The following is a 22,355-nucleotide window of genomic DNA, read 5'->3' as shown; positions in this document are numbered from 1 at the left end:
ACCCAAATTTTCCCAAGTGGCAGACCAAGTTGGCAGGTCTGATTCTTCTTCAGACCTTGTTATGAGCTCAGGGGTCACTCAGAGATTCACTTGGTTCTTGCCTGTTATTCCAAAATCAATGTTACTGTTTCCTGCAGTCCAGGTGAGATTGACAGCAGCCTCCAACTTCTTCACCTTCCGGTAAATGGAGCCACCAAACTCTGTCCCATCGTTCACATTAGTATGAAGGTGGAATTCATCTGTCTTGTAGCCAATTCCAAAGTTACTCTGGGTTACCCGGGACTTCAAGGTCTCAAAATTCATCTGGTAGCCATCCAGCCAACCCTCCTAGCCAAGCACCAGAGTGTCCCCGATTGAGTGTCTACCTATATTAAAGTCCACATCACCACCCGGGTTGATATGCTCCCTCTTGTACCCTGTTTTGATTTTAGCATTTTCTCCCCAGTGTTAGGAGAGGAAAAATGAACCAAAGGTCAGCTTCAGCCCATGAGCAAGCCTGTCTTCCACAGTGATCTCGGAGCCCAGGGTGTTGTCTGTGTTCCACGTCTCTGTAAATGTTAGCCCATATTCAGTCCGTCTGTACTTGGTTTCCAAACTGCGTTCACTTTGGTGGTCTCCGTGTAGGCAGAGCCTGAGCTGGTAAATTCCAGTCCATTCTCGGACTTCGTTTTCAAATCAAGTTTTATTAAGCCAAAGCCGTAGCCCGTGGTGAAGACATCCTTAGCGGACTTGCCAAGATCAGCGTATGTGGGAGGCACAGCCTTGTTCTCGGAGGCGGTGGCGGCGGGAGCAGCTATGGCGGGGAATTGCTTGTAGGAGAGATTTGGAGACGTTTAATAACTGCTTTATTTCCTTGGGGGGTTATAGAACTATTCAGATAGCTTACCTGATCTTGATTTAGCTTTGGTTAGTGGTTTCTGTCTAGAAAAAGCATCCATTTTGTTTAGATTGCCCAGTTTTGTGGAGCAGTCTTTTGAAGTAAGACCTAATGATTCTTTGAATTTCCTCAGTGTCTTTTGCGTCTCCCTTTTCACTTGTGAGTTTGGTTTTTTTTTTTTCTTGAATACTTACTCTCTGTCTCCTTGGTTAGTCTGGCTAAGGGTTTGTCTGTCTTTGAGTTTCTCAAAGAAGCAGCTCTTGGTTTTGTTGATTCTTTGTATTATTCTCTTTGTTTCTAATTGACTGATTTCAGTTGTGAGTTTGATTATTTGATATTGATGTTGAGAGATATTAATGACCAATGATTGTTGGTTTCTGCTGTTTTGATGTTTGTAGTTTTAGTGTGTGTGTGTGTGTGTGTGTGTGTGTGTGTGTCTGTGTCTGTGTCTGTGTTTCTCTTCTTTTAGATTTGCTGTGAAACTATTAATTTCTTGTGGTTTCTTGGGTATAGTTACTTTCCTTGGGTGTTGGAGTTTTCCTTTTAATATCCTCTGTAGGGCTGGATTAGTAGAAAGATATTGTTTAAATTTGGTTTTGTCTTGGAATATTTTGGTTTCTCCACCTATTGTGATTGCAAATTTTGCTGGGTATATTAGCCTCGGCTGACATCTGTGGTCTCACAGGGTCTGCAAGACATCTGTCCAAGATCTTCTGGCTTTTAGAGTCTGTGTTGAGAAGTCTGGTGTAATTCTGATAGATCTGCCTTTGCATGTTACTTGGCCTTCTCCCCCTACAGCTTTTAATATTCTTACTTTCTTATGTATATTTAGTGTTTTGATTATGCCACATTTATGTGGCAGGAGGATTTTCTTTTTTTGGTCTAATCTGATTAGCGTTCTATAAGTTTCCTGTGCGTTTATAGTCATCTCTTTCTTTAGGTTGGGGAAATTTTCTATGATTTTGTTGAAGATATTTTCTGGCCTTTAATCTGGGAATCTTCTGCTATTCCTATTATTCTGAGGTTTGGTTTTTTCATAGTGTCCCAAATTTCCTGGATGTTTTGTGTTAGAAACTTTTTAGATTTGGCATTTTCTATGACTGAGGCATCAGTTTCTTCTACAGTATCTTCTATGCCTGAGATTCTCTCTTCCATCTCTTGTATTCTGTTGCAGATGCTTGTGTCTGTTCCTGTTCTCTTCCCTAGGTTTTCTATCTCCAAGATTGCCTCCATTTGTGTTTTCTTTATTGCTTCTATTTCCATTTTCAGGTCTTAAACAGTTTTATTCATGTCCTTCACCTGTTTGATTGTATTCACCTCTATATCTTTTTAAGGAATTTATTTCCCCTTTAGAGGCCTCTATCAATTATCTTCATAAGATGAGATTTAAAGTCATTGTCTTGCTCTTTATGTGTGTTAGAATATCCAAGACAGCTCAGAGCATGCAGGCACAATGTAGGTAGCTGGAGGCTGTCAGTTTAAGTGGCGGATCCACTAGGATCTGTCACCGGAGGATTTTTAATATAGATTAGTTTACAAAATTAGGATGCTAGGTTCTGCACTCAGCAATTGTGTTACCTGTTGATTCTAAACTAAGGTTGTGTGGTGTTGTTTTCCTTCATGGGGCGACTCAGCTGGGTTCCAGAGAAAGGTATGGCAGCAGAGCATGGTGTGCAAGACTGCAGCCCAGCCAGACACATGAATTTGAAAGCGCAGCCATGGCATGGCAGTAGCCAGCCGTGGGAATTTGGAAACGCAGGGCATGTGTGGCGACAGCCAGCCCTGGAAACTTAACAAGCCAGGTGGAGAGAGTGATTTTGGAGCTCCAGAGAGGCAGAGCCAGCATGTGTGAGACAGGCCCTGATTAAAAGGAAAGAATGTGGTGTCAGCCTGTCCACTGAGCTGGAGACAGACCGAGGCTGCTAACCAATGCCTAGCCAACATTAGCGTGGGATGCTTTTTAAATATTTCGTGCAACAGCTAGTCATTTCCCAGAAGTCCCACCTCTGACACTGTTTCATTGAAGCCCAAGCCTTCAAAACATGAGACTCTTGGGGGACACTACACAGGTAACTCCTAACAATGATGTATAGGTATCATGCAGAAGCTCAAAAAAAAAAGTCGCCTAGAACAACAGTTTGAAAATGACTAAAAGCTGGTCCTGAAACTGTTTTGTTGGCACGGACTGTGAGGTTCATAAGATCTGGACTCATGCAGGAGCTGAGTCTCCAGGCATGCCTAAGAAAATGGGAAGACCCACCCCAGACATAGAGACCATTTCATATGCTGGGTTCCTGTAATGTATGAAAAAGAAAGTAAACGGCCTTCATTTCTGTCTGCTTCCTGACTATACAGTGTCAGCTGTCTCAGCTCCTTCTTCTGTCCCTTCCCCACCTACTGGCATGCTTTCTCTTTCAGGGTCTCACCATCCATTGGTGTGACTTCCTAGCCACAATGTAGAAATCCTGATGAACTGTAAGCCAGAACAAATTCTTCTGTCCTTAAGTTGCATGTCAGAGATTTTGCCTGAGCAGTAAGTGAAGTATTTGATGGTCATGGCTGTTTAAAACAAAAATTGTCTGCAATGAGCAACCCGTAAGTGTTAACATCCCATTAATCGTTCCATTAGGAAGAATGGTGCCATGATAGTCCAAGGTTGACCCTCAAGGCTTAAAAACTCTTGTTGTGCATCTGGAAGAGCACTGTGATTCAGGAGTTGAAAGTCAGCTCCCATTCCAAGGGAAAAACCCTAATCAAAACCTCAAATGCAAAAGCCTCCATGCAGCGCTCCTCCTCCAGCGTGTTGCCTATCTGTCTGGTGACAGTGCACTTTTGCTTTGTTCAAGTTTTTCTAGTAAACCTACCTTTAATGAATCCAAAAAAAAAAAAAAAAAGAATATCCAAGGCTTGCTGTAATGGGAGAGCTAGGTTCTGATGGTGCCATATTGCCCTGGCTGTTGTTGATTGTATTCTTGTGATGGTGTTTAGCCATCTGGTTGTCTCTTGGTGTTGGCTGCCTTGCTAGGCTCTTGTGGTAGCAGACCTCTGGGACAGCAGATAGAGCTGGTAATCCCTTATGGCAGAAGGTCTCTGGCTGTCTTGGGTGGCAGCAGGCCTCCAGGTAAGCAGGCTGAGCTGTGACCTGGGGAGTGGCGTCCAGATCCAGGATTGCAGGAAGAAGTGTGATTTGGAAGATGAGGGAGTGGGGAGCAGAGGGGGTAGGATAGACCTCTCAGCTGCTAGGCTTATTGGGGTCCCAGCAGGCAGGGGATTAATTATCCCGGGTGGCAGCAGGCATCCTGGGAGGCAGGCTGAGCTCTGGCCCAGGAGTGAAGTGCAGGTCTGGGATTCCCTGTCTCGTTCTCACTCCTGCTGATCCTCCTATACTTCCAAAACACTGTGTCTTCAAGTTTCATATTCTTTTTTTTTTTAGTAGGTCAATGCATGAATTTAATTAGGGTCTCTACAGATGCTTAGTGCCCACTGAGGTCTCTTGAGCACCCCCCGCCCCCAGCAACTGTTAGCTGTCTAAAAATCCTCAGAGTTCACTCACTGAGGCCTCATACATTTTTAACTCCTTCACGGCAAGGTAGCAAAGGCTTCATCACATCCAGAAAATCACAACTTCTTAGAGTTCTAGAGGGTGCTGACACTGTCCTGCCTTAGAGCCTTTCATCCATGTGACTGCACCTTTTCCTCTACCTCTCATATCTTTTCTTCTCCCTCATCCATAATGTTCCTCAACCCATAAGAGGGGTGAAATGACATCCCAATCAGGAGGGAACATTGAACAGTCCCTTATTCTCAATACTGTGACCAGTTAAGATCTTTACAGTATTTACTGCCCAATGCAAGAAAAGAAGTTTCTCCCACGAAGCCAAAAGACGATGTATGACATGTGGGAATACACGGAAATACTTATAATGACAAATTACCTGGACATCATTTTCTTTTCAGCAATGGACTTCCACTTTATTACACAAATTGCTAATTTTTTAAAAAAGGTTATTTACTCATTTAATGTGTAATTATATGTTATATGTCTTAATTAGGGTTTTACTGCTATGAACAGACATCATGACCAAGGCAACTGTTATAAGGACTACATTTAATTGGGGCTGGTTTACAGGTTCAGAGGTTCAGTCCATTATCATCCAGGCAGGAACATGGCAGCATCCAGGCAGGCATGGTGCAGGAGCTGCTGAGAGTTCTACATCTTCATCTGAAGGCTGCTAGCAGAATACTGATTTCCAGGCAGCTAGGATGAGGGCCTTAAAGCCCACATCCACAGTGACACAACTATTCCAACAAGGCCACACTTCTAAATACTGCCACTCCCTGTGCCAAGCATATACAAACCATCACAGTATATAAGCCTGAATGAGTGTGTGTGCACTACATATGTGAAGGAGCTGGTGGAGTCTAAAAGAAAGCTTTTAATGTCCCACAGCCAGAGTTATAAGTGGTTGTGAGCAGCCACGTGGCTTCTGCATGTAGTCTTTGCAGCTTGAGACGTCTCTTCAGACACAAATTTGTCATTTCAGTGTGCTCATTACAGTCACATGTTTTTCTGAAACATAGAAAAGTGAGCACAGGAAATATTCAGCGAGAGCTTTCATTGCATATTTGCTATCAGTATCAGTAAATGATTAAAAGGGTTCTCAGTCAGAATGTATTCATCTGCAGCCCTGCTCTTGTACCTTCTTATCAAAATCGAGATGGGACATATTCACTAATATCAAGTGAAAAGAGCTCAGAGATGCTGCTAAATCTGTAATGTACCGAAGAACACCCACAAAAAGCAAAACCCAGCCTATTCTAGCCAGGATTCCAAACTTCAGAAATACCGCATTATAGTCAGAGGCATACAGCCATGCTCTTAGCAAAATACAAACACGGAGGAACAGTGTGATCCGAGCGGATGTAACAGAGCAGAGGTCATTTCAATTTCACATCAATTTCATCTTTCACCAAATCCTGTAATAGCTCTATCTTTTTTGTTGTAGTGCTGCCTCCCCCAGAGAATTTGATATTGGCATACTGTGGATTTGTTCCTAGTGCATTCAATCTCCTCATACTAGGCCACATTAATAACACAGAATTAGATTCTCCACTCGAAGAGATGTTTCTGGGGAAATGGCGGAGCCATACTCTCTGATGAAAGTGGATATGAAAGCATCCAGCCTGAGCTGCAAAGGCTCTGAAAGGAAGGAGAGTAAAGAGCCCAATTTACCACCATCTGAGCCTGTGGTGGCTTAAAGGAGACAGCACTCATAGATTCAGATAGTTGACCCTCAAGTGGTGCTGCCATCTAGGTAAGTTTGAGAGGTATGATCTTGCTACAAGAAATATGTTACTATAGGTTCCAAAACCTCACGTAATTCCCATTTCCCTCTCCCCTGCTTCTTCCCCTCCCCCTCCCTTCCCTCTCCTTCTTTGGTGCTTAGGGTTTAAGGTGGATGACCTTAGCTTCTACTGCAGCTCCCAGAGCTGCTGCTAGTTCCTCTGTTTCTCTGCCTGCCACAGCACACTCTTATCTCTCTGGAACCATAAGCCAAACAAATCTTCTAAGAGTTGGCTTTGTCAATGGTGATTTGTCACGGCAATAATGAAGTAACTATCAGAACAGCTGAAACAGCTCTGCTCACTTGGGCTCAGCCCTTCTTTTCCCAGGAACAATAGTCTTCAGCATCAGGGGCCTAAATTTAGAGATGACAGTTCAGCCTTGTGGCCTGACCCTCTTGCAGATGTGACGTATTAAAAGGGTGAGTGACACTGGTCACTAGAAGGGCACTCCAGGCCAGGCCAATCCAACAAGCCCACTACCCTTGAAGGATGAAATCCATGCTCATGCCTGGGCCTGGTGGCTGGGACGCTACTGAGTGCCTCAAAGTAAAACAAAGCAATCTAGATGGTAGTGTTCCTCTAAACATGAACAACTGATGTATGTTCTTGCTGCTCGACCTCAGAAAGTCTGATTTTTTCCATTTGTTTTTTTTGAGTAAATCAAGTTGTATTACTCCACTCTTCTATCTTCCTTCTCCCACTTCGTCCGTCTGGCCTCCCCTCCCAAATTCTCCAGTCCGATCACCTTTCTAAACAGTTTGCTCGTTTGTCTGGGCAGCTGAGGCAGCTATGGGAGCCACAGCAGACAGAGAACACAGGAGACTCAGGCAGCTGGGCCCTCGGCAGGACTGTTGTGGGTGATCGTTGGAATCTTTATCCTCCAGGGACAGTTTCACTGTTCCAAAAGATGGTGATGTTTCAGAGAACTGAGACAAGCGTGTGGTGGTGTCTCTGGAGGCTAAAGCGTGGGTGCCAAGTGGTTCCAAATAGCTGGGTTCAGTTTGTCTCAGGGGCACCTCTGCAGGTTCTGCCTGCTTCTAGTCAGCACCTAGAGGGCACACATGAGTTCCTGACCTTGTTCTCTACATTGTCCTGAGCCTTTCTGTGCTGGCTGTGAGGTGACTGCAAACAAGAATGTGTCCAGCAGGGGGCACAATATACATAGATATTCTCCAGGAACACAGTCTTGGCTGGGAAAGAGAGCTAGACTTCAGGTTCTCAAAATACTGTTTTCCTGTGCATTCCTACGTATTCCTTGCTTTGAAAACTAAACAAATATTAATGTTTTTTCATAATTAAGTAAATTTTATTTAGCGGGAACAGTTGGGGGGGAAGGTGAGTGTTGCTCTGCTATTCAGGCTGGCCTGAAGCTCCTGAGCTCCGGTGATGCTTCCGTCTCAGACTCCCAAGCATGGAACTGGATACAGAAGCGTACAACAGTGCCAGGCTTCCAACCAGATTTCACCTAGTGCTTTTAGGCAGAAAATCAATTTCCTGAAACCTTTCATTTCCTTCTCTTTTAGTATTAACTATAGAGATAATGCCATATCAGGCACATTACACAGCTGCCTTTTTTTTTGAAACAATTGATTTTTTAATATGTGTACGCCCATCTGCTGATATACAGGTGTCTGCACATGAGTGCATGCGCCCAAAGAGGTCGTGGGGTGTGCCCCTCCCCCAAGATGGAGTTTACAGTCAGTCGTTAGCCATCTGATGTGGCTTCTGGAAGCTTCTGGTTCTCTGGAAGAGTAGCATGATGCCCTTAGCCATCTCTCCATCCACACACAGCTTCTTAAACTGTGGCTTGATGCCTCATATAGAAGCTTACAACTAAACATGAACATCCTCAATCCTGTGAAATGTCACAACCAGGATGTCAAGGGATGAGACACAGGAGAGGTAGGTGACTCGGTGGGAAAGGACTTGTCATGCAATACGTAGGTCTTCAGTCTGAATCCTCACAACCTATGTAAAAGCTGGATACATGGTGAGAGGGCCTGAAATCCCAGTGCTTCTATTGGAAGGCAGCATGCAGAGATGACAAAATGTCCAGAACCTCCAGGACCAAGGAGTCTGTTATACAGTAAGAGAATAATAGAGAGGCCATCTAAAGTGAGATGGTGTGGAAAGACTCATCTGAGGTTTTCCACTCACCTAATACGCACACAGGGACATTCATGCTTCCCCATTTTCTCTACCTGCCCCCTACCATGAGATCAGGTGAGCCCCATCCCCTTCAACATGTCAGGGAATCTAAGCAGGGACACTCCAATGAGGATGTTTGGAGACATTTCTGGCAGAAGTGAACTGAAGCAGGGAATCGGAGAAGTCCCTCCCAAGTCCTGAATTTCTGCATCATCTTTGCATCCTCGCATAATGCAGAGACAGAGATCTCTGCTATCTCTTCCTTTCCCACAGGTCCCTGGTTCAGTTCATCAGAGATATGTCCTTGTGAACCCATCTGAGTCGTGTAGATTGTGATGACTCCATCTATGAGTGACGTGTGAGATGTGTCTATGAAAGCTTCACTGTCCTTCCTAATTCATCCCTGTATTTGTCCCTACATTCTGTACCAGGGACCTGGGTACAATTAGAAATGCATTCAGAGTCAGGTAAGGTAGCCTTCTCTTGTAACCCCAGTACTCTGGAAGCTGGGACACAAACACAATTCTGGTGCAATCTAGGCTATAAAGTGAGTTCCAAACTAGACTGGGCTACACAGTTCGAACCTGGGTGAGTGAACAAATGGGCATGCCAATGAGAAAACTGTTCACAGTGGTCCAGGAGCAGCTATGATCCGAACAACTTGGATGTTCATAAAGGAGGATAGCAAGTGTTTTGCCATCCTAGGTGACTTAATAAGATTCCATTTGAAAGCAACATTAACAACACAAGCTTGTATGTGACTACTAACATTTTTCAAGACAGGGTCTCCCTATATCGCTCTGCCTGTTATCCTGGAACTCACTATGCAGACCAGGCTGACCTTAAACACCCAAAGGTCTGCCCACCTCTACTTCCCACATGCTGGGATTAAACGTATGTGCCATTATGCCTGGTTGTAACTATTCATTTTAATAGTCTACCTAATTATTTTAGAAAAGTCTAGGACATTAGTAAAGGTTACACTTTGGGTCACTGTGTAAGGGCATTTTCAAAGCGGATGATGTCATAAGATTTCTGATCTAATCTCTGAATGGGTCCCTTGAGGAATCATAGATAAAGTCTGATAGTGTTGGAGGTGATTACGTGGGAGGCAGAGATTTTTTTGAACAATTTGCTCTTTTGAGCCATGTACTTGGGATTGTTTCTTGCCTTGGAGTCTTCCTTCCTGTAGTCCTTGTTTAGATGTCGTTACCCTCTAAAAAGTGAGGAACAGCCTCGCCTACATGCTTCTGCCCCATGATGTTCTGCACAAAGCATATGGAACAAGCATCCATCGATGGAACCCGCTGAAACTGTGAGCCCAAAGTCAACTTTCTTTCTTTATTTCTCTCAGGCAGCTGTCTGTCAGTGATGAAATGCTGACTACACCTTCAGTGTAGCTCAGTGGTGGAGCACTTGTCTGGAATGCAGGAGGTCCTGGATTTCATCTATAGAACCAGACAGGACTACTTACTTCAAAAACGGAAAGATGAGAGGATTAAAGTAACTTTTGATCTTCATAGAAAAGTATGTCTGTCCACACTCAACCCTGGGCTCTCATGAAAAGAGAATGGGATGTGTAATAAAGCAACGTCAGTGTCCTATAGCACAGAATTTGAACCTGTCACCTACGAGGGACAAGAGAGGAGGCATGTGTTGATCAGATAGTAGGAGAGGGATATGCTCTGACACCTTTCTAGTGGAACATGGCAGGTGACAGATCATCAAAATGTTAACTTGTGTATATGTGTATAATTACAGAGGAAAATGTGTTGAAACAAACAAGATTCTTCTCGGGACTCATATATGGGTAAGAGAAGGACAGTGTGCTTCCCTGAAGAGAATGATGCAGGACACATGATTCCTAAGACAGGTGTAGGGAAGGCATTAGGGATATGCCTTACTCAGTAGAACATTGATACTCATTTTAGTTACATTATTTGTGTGTGTATGTGTGTGTGCGTGCATGTTTGTGTGTGTGTGTGTGTGTATGTGTGTGTGTGTATGTGAGGGTGAGTGAATGTTGACCAAAAACCACTTGCAGCTATAGCATCAGGTGTGGTAGTGCCTGATGCTTCAATCCTCTGGCAGAGATCTGCCACTTCATCCATCATTGGAAAGAGGAGATGATGACCATTCAGTTGCATTGTGTTGCGTTATGTGGACCAAAGAAGGAAAACGCAGAGTATGTAGAAGAGTTGTCCAGTGTCACATGTCTTTCAGGAGAAGTTCAAGTCACAGTGGAATTGTAAAATCCTATTCTACCTCTCAGCTGTTAGTGGGTTCTTCATCAAGAGAGGCCTGGACTTGTCCAGGTCCATGCCATGTATCTAGGCTACAGTATGCAACAGAAGAGGGAAGCCGGAATGGCGTGTGTCCATGCTTTCCTGTCACCTGGTGCCTTCCCATTGCCCATCCCAAAGATCTGCTTTCGATGAGTGTGCAAGTGTTTCTGCGCACATCCTGAGCTCATGCACCGGGCTCTCATCTGGAGGAATTTCCTTCCCATCCTGTGTTCTTTGGCATCTTTTTAACACTGAAGCAAGTCTCTTCTGTGGCATATTAAAAAGAACATCCCTGTATTTTTTCTAATGGTAATATTAAAATATATTTCATTATGACATTTTATAGAAATACATAATGTATTTTGATCATATATATGTATGTTACAATTAATTTGATCATGTATAGATCCCAACTACCATCTTTTTTTTCTTTTCATTTTTCTTAGTTTTGCATGTTTGTTTTTCAAGATAGAATCTCTACGTAATAGCCCTGGCTGTCCTGGAGCTCACTCTTTAGACCAGGCTGGCCTTGATCTCATAGGCCTGTCTCTGCCTCTCAAGTGCTGAGATTAAAGACGTGCACCAGCACAGCCGGCTCCAATTACCCTCTCCTGATTCCCACTCACGCCGATGCCCTTTCTCATCACCACTAGTCTGTCTTCTATTACGTGTTGATTTGTATTGGAAGGACCCAGTGAATTCAAATGGGGTTGCTTGCAGTAGTGCAGAGCTGCATTAGCTTCACCTGCTGGAAACTTCACTGTCTTCATATCCTCAGGGAGGGGCAGAATTTGGTGAGCCCATCGCCCCATGACAGGATGTTGAAAAAAATTCTCTACGTGTAGTTTGAAAGGCAAACATTTCCAGATACGGCTCTCGCATTTTCTTCATGTGTTCATTACAGTTGAAAAAAGGATTTCATTATTTGCACATAAATGAAAAGGAACACGGGTGTTTAAATGGGAAAGGACTGGCCTAAGCCAGCCGTGTTTCCAGGGCTACAATGTTTGCCTTTATAGTCTTAATAGACTGTCATTTGCGCAAGCAGAAGAGATGTAATTACGAGTGTGGAGCAGAGAAGACTAGGCAAAGAAAAGCGCTGGAGGAACCCACAGGCTCTGGGAAAGGCAGGTATTCTATGAAATAAATGCAAGGCTGCACACGGAAGCTGGCGGTGCATCCGTGGACAGGAAGTGAAGGGTGACTAGGATGAAGGAGACAGTACCACATGCACCATGACGGGGTGTGCAGAGGAATGCAGCAGGGGACGGGGAAGAGAGAAAGGAGACATAGTGATCTAGGTATCAAAGAACCTCGTGCCAGAGGTGGTATCACACAAGATGCTGGTGAGAACACCTCAGGTGGAATTGGGCAAGGTGTCACAGGTACCAGGCTTGCTTGCAACAAGACAAGTTGATGGTCACCAATCCTGAGCTATCATTCATTCATTCAGCTTCCCTAGTCATGCCTAAGGAAGGCAGAGAATTGTGTCAGATTCCCTATAGCTGGAGTTACAGGTGTTAGTGAGCACCCCACTCTGGGTGCTGGCAACTGAACTCAGGCTCCCTAAAAAAAAAAACCAGCAAGGGCCATTAAGTATTGAGACATCTCTCCAGCCCCCTCTTTCTTTCCTGTTGTTTCTTATTTGGCTTTAGGTTCTGAGACTGTGTCTCTTTCTGTATTGTAGAAAGGTCTAGGTGCCGTGATCGTACAGAGACCTGAGATTGTATACATGCCTCAATACACTCAGATGTAAAGGACATTTAAATGGTGCAATCATGATATTGAGTACTTTCCCCCATGATTCATTCTTTGCATTCACTCTTCAATTGTACCCTCACTGCCCTCCAACTCAGAGATCCCTTAACCCTCTAAATGTGGCTGGAATTTGGAACCGTGGAATCTCCAAATTCATAAACAATCAGGTACTTCTGAGGATTTCTCTGGGCTGGGACTGTGGAGCAGGTAGTTCTCAAGTGTAGACAACATCCTGAAGGAGATCACAGAGGCAGGGTTCAGCAGAGAAAAAGTCCTGTCATTTCCAGTCAGGGGAGTGGACCATTCACAGAGCAGAGACCTTCTGGTCTATCCTGCTTGGGGAATGGGTGTTAAAATGCAAGCAAGCATCAGGAAGCTCTGTAGGAGAAGGCCTAGAGAAGCCATCATCTGAACTCAGAGAGCATTGAAGACGTGGACACCTTCCCATAGTCTGGGCTACTGATTACAGAGCTGGTGAAGCTGCTGCTCGAGCCAAGAATTTCTCTCATTTGTGCTGGTCTTTGTTACTATGACTCTAACCACAAAACTACGCCGGCTGAGAAAACACGTGGTAGTGTAAGTCAGACCAGGCACACATTGCTGGAGAGCTTACAAGCTCAGGGAATGGACCCAAGATGATTATTTTGATTAAAGGCCTTAGTATGGAACTGCCCTTTAAACTGATATCTTTGTATCCATAGCTTAGTATAGCATCTGACTGTTCATCAGGAAAGTTTCTTTGTGCAATGGATGTTGGCTGATACAGAAGCACACACAACTGACCACAGTGCAGAATAGATGTCTGTTTAGCCACATCATATTCATGTGTGTGTGTGCGTGTGCATGTGCGTGTGCATGTGCGAGTGTGTGTGTGTGTGTGTGTGTGTGTGTGTGTGTGTGTGTGTGTGTGTAAAGAGATAGAGAAAGAGAGATTATGGCACCTGGACTCAGGGCAGAAGAGGGGATAGAAAGCTTGTAAGAGACAGAAGACAGGGAGGATCAGAGGAATACAGTGTCCTATACACAAGACAGGACTGCTGCACTTTTGAACTCATAGCAGCAGAGTTTGAGTGCGTACGACCTGTACAAGATGATGCTAGTCACCATTAGAGCACAGAAGAGGAGATGCGTCACAAGCAGTTTATGGCTTCGGAGGGAGGAAGAGTTAGCTTTTTTCAAGAGTGTCGCCTCTGGCAGATTGACTACAATCCAGTGAATAGTCCTATATTCGTGAGGTATATGGCAGCACAAATTGGACTTGATTGGTCATTCAGAGAAAAAGAAGATTTCAGAGGAGTTAGGAAGAAGAGCGAATATAATCAAAATAAATGCTATGAAATTCACAAGGAATTATTTAGAATAGCAAAGGCAAAGAAGGGATGATGAAATGTGGGAGAAATAGTCTTCCCCATGGAAGAACACACCAATTGGTATCCGATACCAAATGGTCAGTGCTGAAAACACACATACAACTGTGCTCCTGGTGAGTTGTGAGCTTCCAGCCACACATACACACACACACACACACACACACACACACACACACTAGCTTATTTTTGAAATGCCTTGGCTAGCTCAAAGGCTGGGCAGTTCTAATCCTCTGCCCGGCTATCATAGATTTCCCTCCAGTACTCCTGACTCAACACCCTCTTAAATCTCTTATCTATCTTTGCTGCCCTGTTCCTTCTGGGTGCTCCCTAGTCTTTGCTGCCCAAGATGCTTCTGGGTAGCCCTTTGGGGGGGGCACATTCCTTCTCACATATATTTCGGACAATTTTCCTTCTGCAGCTCTAAATTTGACCTGTCTCCCTCTGAAACATGGTGATCCTCCTCTATGCTCCTCTCTCCAGCATTCAAGCCTGCGCAAATCTAAGTGTCCGCCTAGCCTTTAGCCACTGGCATCTTTATTAATCAATCAAAACCCAGTTGTGAACCTTTAGTGTTTGGGCATACAGATTCCCGATTAAATCAAAGCATTAGAACCAATCCCCAACATACAAGAATCATTATACACACCAAGGCTGTTGAGTTTAGAAATATATGTGTATATACATGTGCATATACTCATTTAACAATAATTAGTAAACAAAAGTGGGCATGAATTTGAAAGAGAGAAAGGAAGGTATACATGGGATGATTTGGTAGGAGGGAGGGGGAACAGGAAAATACTATAATATATAGTATCTATAATATATATAATAATATATAATAAATACTATAATAGTATAATCTTAAAATAAAAACAACTAAAATAGTATATTAAAATCAACTTTAAATTGTGTTTTCTTCATCTGCAGAATTTTTTATGATAAAGTTTTTATAAATTTAACAAACAATAGATGAAAGTAATGAACAGGAATTAGACAGTATCCATCTCGACATATTGGAAGCCATGGCAACAGGATTAGCAACTCTGGAGGCAAATTTTTCATTCACATCACGAAGACCTCATATTTTAGTGAAGAGAAACGCTATCATTAAATTCTATGAAAAAGAGTCACAGGAATGGCACTTTGACTAACAGTATCTACATAAGATAGTTCTGCCGTCTGATGTAAGGCATTATAATTTAATGGAAAATGCTTAATATAGGATCTCTAGATCTGATGGTGAATCCAATTATATTTTTATAGGCAAATTTAACAAACTTCCACCACTTGAGTGTCTAAGTACATTTCTGTGATATTTTTACTGTATTCATGATGTTCTAAAAGCTTCAGCATCCTCTCTTTGCAATCATTTTCCTCATCCTAATAGGACCTCTTGTGTATTAATAGACACTTTTCCATTGCCTTCTCCTCGGTGACGCATAGCTTATCTAATCTAAAATCTTTCCAACTGATTTGGCTGTTTTAGACCTTTTATTTCAGAATAGCCATCACAGAATGTATTTAACAAAGGCTAGCGGAAGAGGAAATTGGGGGCTGCAGATTCAAGTCCTGGGGTGGTTGATCTCTTCACCCAGCCCTGCCCCAAACAGAAGAGTAGTATGCTCAACAACTGCATCTTTGACATTTCCCTCTGAAGTAAAGGAGGGTGGGAAGAGGGGACCCGCTACAGGTGAGAAGCCATAGCATGAAAAGGAACTGGGAGACACCCAGGTTTGTCTGAACCACAATTTCCTGTTAACTAGATTAAGCATTCTAGTGTAATTTCTTTTTCATAATATTGTAGACATTCTTCTGTGATTTGTTCATCCTTGCCCACTCTTCCTCAAAGAAACATGGGCAAATATCCTGGAAGACTTAGAAAAGACAAACTTGTAAACATAACCACTCTGCTGGACATATATGTGTCATTCAGCTCAGACTGCCCTCTGTGTTAGAAGACCTCAGTGGTGCACCTAGGAACTCAAGATAACCTGTCCTGGGCAATGTTTGGGCCACATGGGAGACCTGAGCAGTGGTCTCTTCTCAAGCATGCCAGAGCTGCTGGTGCTCTTATTTGTTCTTCTCTCCCACTTATAATGGCCTGAGTGTCACCAAATGATACTAAGTGTCACTAGGTCACCAATCTGAAGTCTTCAGGGTTGCTGTATATGAACATCCTGAGAATTTGTGTGTGGAGAGATCTCCAGACTTATGGAGGTCCAGTGAAGACCATGGTCTTGGTCCCAAGTGCCCTTCTCTGGTTCCACTTTCTGAGAATTCTTTCTGGCCCTTGATAACTCAGTTACTTCTGCCTGCCCTCAAGCTTGTTCACCTCACCTTGTGATTTTTCTCTAGTTCATGAATATATCCCCCAGGGCTCTTTGAACAGGTCCTATATGTCTTCATGACACTGGGGTTAGTTTGATGTTAAGACACAATCTGGAAGTGGGGCAGTGGTGGCGCACGCCTTTAATCCCAGCACTTGGGAGGCAGAGGCAGGCAGATTTCTGAGTTCGAGGCCAGCCTGGTCTACAGAGTGAGTTCCAGGAGAGCCAGGGCTACACAGAGAAACCCTGTCTCGAAAAACCAAAAAAAAAAAAAAGGAAAGACACAATCTGGTTGTCTCCAGGCCAAAGGTCCAATGTTGTATAGAGAAAGACAGTGGAGGGACAGTAACAGTTAGCACCTGAAATTGAGTTGTTCTCTTCCTCACCCTGCGATTAGCTGTGTCTGAAGGGTTGTCTAGAAGTAATGGTTAGTGAGGGGGGTTCAGCATGTATGAAGTGACTCTGAGTCCCTAAGAGTGGCTCAGCTACTGTCGTGAGGAATTTCCAAAGAGGAGAGAGAAGCATATTGGCTTTGGCAGGCATGAATACAATCAGTACTCACCAGTCTGAAGAAGGAGGCTGGCAGATGGGCACTGTTCAGCCAAAGAGGTGATGGATATGTGAGAGCTCCCCGTCTCAAATTGTTCGCTTCAGTCTCTTTCTTCTATATTTGATCTATCCACACACCTTTCTCAATAACCTTACAACTTTTCCATCATTTATAAAGAAGACATTAAAGTTTAAAAGCATGTCTTTAAGCACTTTCACTTCAATTTCTAATAACCTTCAGATCAAAATAGTATTGAAAAGCAAACTCATAATGACCCTCCATTTGCTCCCCAGGTGGTTTCTAAGCAACTGTGATGAGAAATTCTCCCTAGCCCAGTCACATGTGAAAACAGTGGCCAGCTATGTCCTCTAGGCTGTACTTCCAGGACACAGATCTCCCACTGTCTCCCTTCTGAGAGCAATGCGTTTACTCTTCTGGCAGGAAGAGGATCCAGGGTCCTTGGGTCCCACAATAAGCCTTATTGCTGCTACTGTCTGTTTAGTTTTTCATTTCTTTTTAAAAGTGAATTTCTTACTTTCTTCTTATGAATTAATTTTTAGGTTAAAATAGAAAGCAATAAAATTCCTTATGGCATCTTCATCCTATACGTGTATCTTTATAAATGCACATTCACATGTATGTGAACAGGTGAGCTCTTCCTTGTGGGTGCACGTAAAGTATGAGAGCTGATAGCACTTCTCTACCTGATTTTCTGTCACTGAAACTGGAGGTCAGAGTTTAGGCTAAAAGTTAGATCCCCAGGATCTGTGTGTCCCCTCCTCTCAGTACCAGGGTTGCAGGTTTGGGCTGGCATGCCTGGCTTTTACATGCATAATGAACATCCAAACCCAGACTCCATGCTAGACCAGGAAGCACATTACCCAATGACCCATCTCCCAGACCCAAATGATTTGTGTGTTCTTGACATTTCTTTTATCAAAATAATTAGTCCATTACGCTATAATTTAGCTTCACTCACAATTTCAAGACAGAGCGAACACAGCTAGATATTTTGCAATAATGTAGCTCAAATACAGAGTTCTTATTAACTGCTGGAACCTCCTACGCACGGCCTTCACTCTGTACATTTCTGTCTTTAAATGCTCTGCAGAATGTCCCATTGAGCTCTGCTTAGAAAAATAAAAGGTTACCTTGGCCTGAAGGTCCAGAGACTTTTACATTCTTTACACAAACCACTTCTAAAGTTTCAAAAACTTCACAGACTGGTTTATCAGAAGCAACCCTACTCAGGATGAGAGCTTTCTGTACCATCTTACTTCGTTGCCTGACTAGATTCCTAACCCAAGCAACTGAAGTAAGAAAGGATTTATTTTGGCACACAGTGTTGAGGAGACTCAGTAGGAACACTGTAAGAAGAGACCTGGAAGCTAACTCTCTGTCTTTGGTGACAGGAACTTGTAGCATGTCTCATTTCTCGTGTATCAGCTGAGTGGAAAACAGAAAGCAGAAATCAGAGATCCTGGGAAGAAAACTGACTTAGCCTCTACCTGTTAAGCCCCACTGCTGTGGCTCAGAATCTAACTCTTAGGGTTCATGTCCTAAAGGTTTCCACAGGCTGAGACCCAAGGCTCCAGCACATGAGCATCTCGGTGGACATTTCGTATTAGCTGTCCCCTGAGAGGCTCAGGCAGCACCTGACTAATACAGATGCAGATACTCACAGCCAACCATCGGAATGAGCACAGGGACCCCAATGAAAGAGTTAGAGGATGGATTGAAGGAACATAAGGGGATTGCAACTCCATAGGAAGAACAATATCAACTAACCAGACCCCTCAGAGCTCCCAGGGACTAAACCACCAACCAAAGAGTATACAGCTCAGTCTGCCTTTGATACCTCTCCATGATAAACAAAGAGCCAAACTAGTCTGTGCATTTTTTTTCATGTAGCACCTAAAAATCCAAACTCAGTTCCTCCTGTCTGCACAGAAGATGTAACAGCAGAGCCATCTTCTTGTTCCTTATATTAACCTCAGCATCCACCAGCCAAGCACCAGGGACTAGAGCTACATCGAACTATGCTACCTTCTGGTTACATTTTATTGCTTGCAGCAGGGACCGAGTGTCCCAGGTCCTCGACATGCTTGCTTTCACTTGTTATGTCCTGCATGATAGTTAATGTTCTCACATTAAGAGGCTCTAGAATCACCTAGGAGACTTCTAGAAACAATCAACGCGTTCCACAATGTGGCAGGATACAAAATCAACTCATGAAAATCGGTACCCAAGCCAAGCATGCTGAGAAAGACATCATGGAAACACTCCAATTCAGAATAGCCTTAAAAAATATATCTAGTAATAAACCTAGTGAGATGAAAGGATGTTTCAGTGAAAACTTTAAATCTCTGAGGAAACAGTTTGAGGAAGACATTTGAATATGGAAAGATTTTCTTTCCATGATGATGGATAGGTAGCAATAGCATTGTGGAATTGACCATCTGACCAAAACCAATTTATATATTCAACGCAATCCACCATCAAAATGACCATGATGTTCTTCACAGAACTAGGACAAAAGACTACAGAGAGTCAAAGTAATATCGAGCAGAAGAAACAATGCTGAAAGGATTTGGCTAGCCTAGAACTCAATCTATAGAGCAGGCTAGCTCACAAAGATCTCCTGCCTTCTCAGTGAATGTATCAAAGATATAGGACTTTGGACTAAAATAAGCACCTTAGACTAGGGCAGCTAGCCTGCTCAGTCTGGAATGGTTTGAAGAGGGACACAGAGTTGAACATAGGCAGAAGACTGATAATCTCTGGCCTTTAAACTTTATATCTATGCTGTAGGCTGAAGCATATGGCTTCTTTAAAAGTCTTACTTTTTTTTTTTTTTTTGCTTATTCTAAGGTTAGAAACCACTGGCTTGGGCGATTAACATCTGTTGCCTAGCAGCAGGGGATTAAGTGGAAAATTTATTGCTAACACTCTGTTTTCTGGCCAGGAAGCCAAGAGCCCTGTACTGATTTGGCTGGTTAACTGTTTGTAAACCAGAAAAGAAACTCACACAGAAAACACATACACACCGAATGGAAAAGAAAATAGCTACATCGCCTTTGTTTATTGCTTTCAACCCTATATATCCTTAATGCAAAATGTTCTCTAAGTAAGAAAGAATTATCTCATAGATAAAATGTTACATAAACGGGGAGTTACAGAAGGATGTTGATTCAAATCAGTGTTTCATTCTGATATGTTCATTTGAAGTTCAAAGCAACAATTTCACATGGCCTTGCCTTATCATAGTGCATACCCATGGCTTTATCCTTGGACCTGAATGTTTTTCCTTGAACAACAATTTGTCCCAAGCCTATTTCTTTTTTTAGTGTGATTACGAAAGCTCTTTGTATTTCTTATGAAATACAATGGCCTTTATTTATCATTATGAAGAGTGGGCACATTCTCTTCTTGATTCCAGGATCATCTAGGGGACAAGTCTCTGCCCACGCCTGTGAGTGATAATCTACATTACGTAGCGTATACTCAAAAACTGTGAGGCAAAATGAATACTTCCTTCCTTCGGTTGCTTTTGTCAGGTGTTTTGACAAAGCACCAAGACTAGGAGCTAATGTACCTGTCGCTTTAATATCTCCCATTTTAATGGGTATGTGGCATTTACATGTGCAATATCTATAATGACAGTGATGCTGCCGAGCAAGTGTTCGTGTGCTTAGTGTCAACTGAATATCTTTGCTCGATTCTTGGGGTTTTCTTTTCTCTTTTATGTTTGTTTTGTTTTGTTTGGGGTTTCTGCAGACTAAACTCAGGGCCTTAGGCGTGCTGGAAATTTATAGAGCAGTGAGCTATATTCTCCAAATTTGTTGACTTGTTAATTTATCTAATAGCCTTTTGAAGTCCCTTCTAAGCAACATTTGCTCGTTCGGGAATCACATCATTTATTTGCTGTGCTTATTTCTGGGAGTTTTGTATTCTTGTGCTACACCATTAACCCTGATTGAGCCTAGTTCATTTTTTAATATAGTAAGAGGCTGGGACCCAAGGACATTTTGTTGTCTGCTGATCTCCAACGATCCCAGCATCATTTACCTCAGCACATTGCTCTGGTCCCTTATACAATTGCCTGTTGGTGTGACAGTTTGTGTCTGGGCTCCCCACTAAGCCCTATTCATCTACATGTTCTTTCTTTTCTTCGTGAGATATAGGGCCTCACTGTGCTACTCATGTTGGCCTTACACTTGGGATCAATCACTCCCACCTGCTTCCATACCTAACAAGCTGGGATTCCATTCAGGAAGCCTCACACTTGTTGTTGTTGTTGTTGTTGTTGCTGTTGCTGCTGCTGCTGCTGCTGCTGTTGTTCTCCTTCTCCTCCTCCTCCTCCTACTCCTCCTCCTTCTTTTTATTCAGAGTCCTTCTATGTGTTCCGTCTGTGTTGAAATTTGCCATGTAGATCAGCCTGGCCTCAAGTTCATGTTGACCATCTTTCATTTTCATCTTCCGTGGTGTTATTACAGGAGAGCACCATCTCATGTGGACTCTGATCATGTTTAACTCTGATCTAAGTCATCATGGCTTAGATCTAGTTCTTCAAGTCAGTCCACCCCAAATCTACTCCATCTATGAGCTGCTGGAGCCAGTGCTGCAGAGCCAGATCCAGGAATAAGCCATTGCCATTGAGGATGAAATCCTGAAGTACAGATTTGATGGAAGCCGGCACCTGCCACCTCAAAACAGTTCCGAGAATCCTGAGAATCCTATGTAGGCACCAAAGGGAGTCAAGGTGGTGGTAAAGGAGTCTGTAGGTCCCACAGTGTCCCCTGGAAAAAAAATAGAGAAGGGCAAGTTCATGAGAAGATGCTTTTTTAAAGTGGACTCACAAAATTGGAAGGAAAGATGGTAGAAAAAGGCCAAGTGAGTAGTGATGCTATGGCTTATGCTGTAGCCAGAAACCATGTGGAGATTCATCATCTGGTCTGCTGCTGACTGTAAAGGGCAAGAAGTTTTTGCAGTGGTATCAATGACTGTGGACTCACAGTTGGGAATGAGAGACATAGAAGGCTTCTGTGACAACTTCTGTCCCCATCCCCACCTCACCCCAAAAAGAAACTCTTTGAAAAGAACTTCTAAGAACTGTGACAGGAATGCTAAAGTGTAGCTCTTCACAGTTTGATGGCTTCTGGTGGGATTGGGAGGTTAGAGAAAGGACTCAGTTATCTTTAAGGGGCTAGCCACCAGGAGTTTGTCCTTCCTCCAGTGAGTATATGGACAACACAAATTGGACCTAGTATTTTTTTTCTTCTTTTGTTTTTAGGAAGGTCATAAGGGTAAGGGTGGACCTGGAAGGACTGGGAAGTAAATAGGGTTGGGAAAGGCGTTATGTGAAATTTCCAAATAATCAATAAAAGCATTAAGTTTAAATTAAAGACTAGGAAGCTCTGAGAATCATCATCTTCAAAAATCAGGCGAGGGAAAGTGTCCAGGCTATGAGGAAAGGAATGAGACAGAAGAAGTAGAGAAGTGAAAGTCGGAGATGCAAGAAAATAAGGAAAGGGAAGGAAGAAGAGAGAGGGAGGAAAGGAGAGAGTGTGTGTAGAAGAAGGGAGGGGAGAGATCAAGACTTTTTAAGGACAACAGCGAGGCATCCTGACTCTGCAGATGTCCGATTTAGGTATCTCAGCAGGATCCAGAGTGCTCCCTACTATGCTGAAGACC

General features: G+C 43.2%; 1 pseudogene; it reads right to left on the bottom strand.

The window, feature by feature from the left end:
* Window positions 1-78: 78 nt before the first annotated feature.
* LOC114624077 lies at window positions 79-11,468 on the bottom strand (annotated as a pseudogene).
* Window positions 11,469-22,355: the final 10,887 nt, after the last annotated feature.

Source organism: Grammomys surdaster, unplaced genomic scaffold (genome assembly GCF_004785775.1).
Source record: "Grammomys surdaster isolate TR1022 unplaced genomic scaffold, NIH_TR_1.0 204, whole genome shotgun sequence".
In the NCBI taxonomy this organism is placed as follows: Eukaryota; Metazoa; Chordata; class Mammalia; order Rodentia; family Muridae; genus Grammomys; species Grammomys surdaster.
Note: the sequence above shows the minus strand (reverse complement) of the source record. Positions and strands in the feature narration are given on the sequence as shown.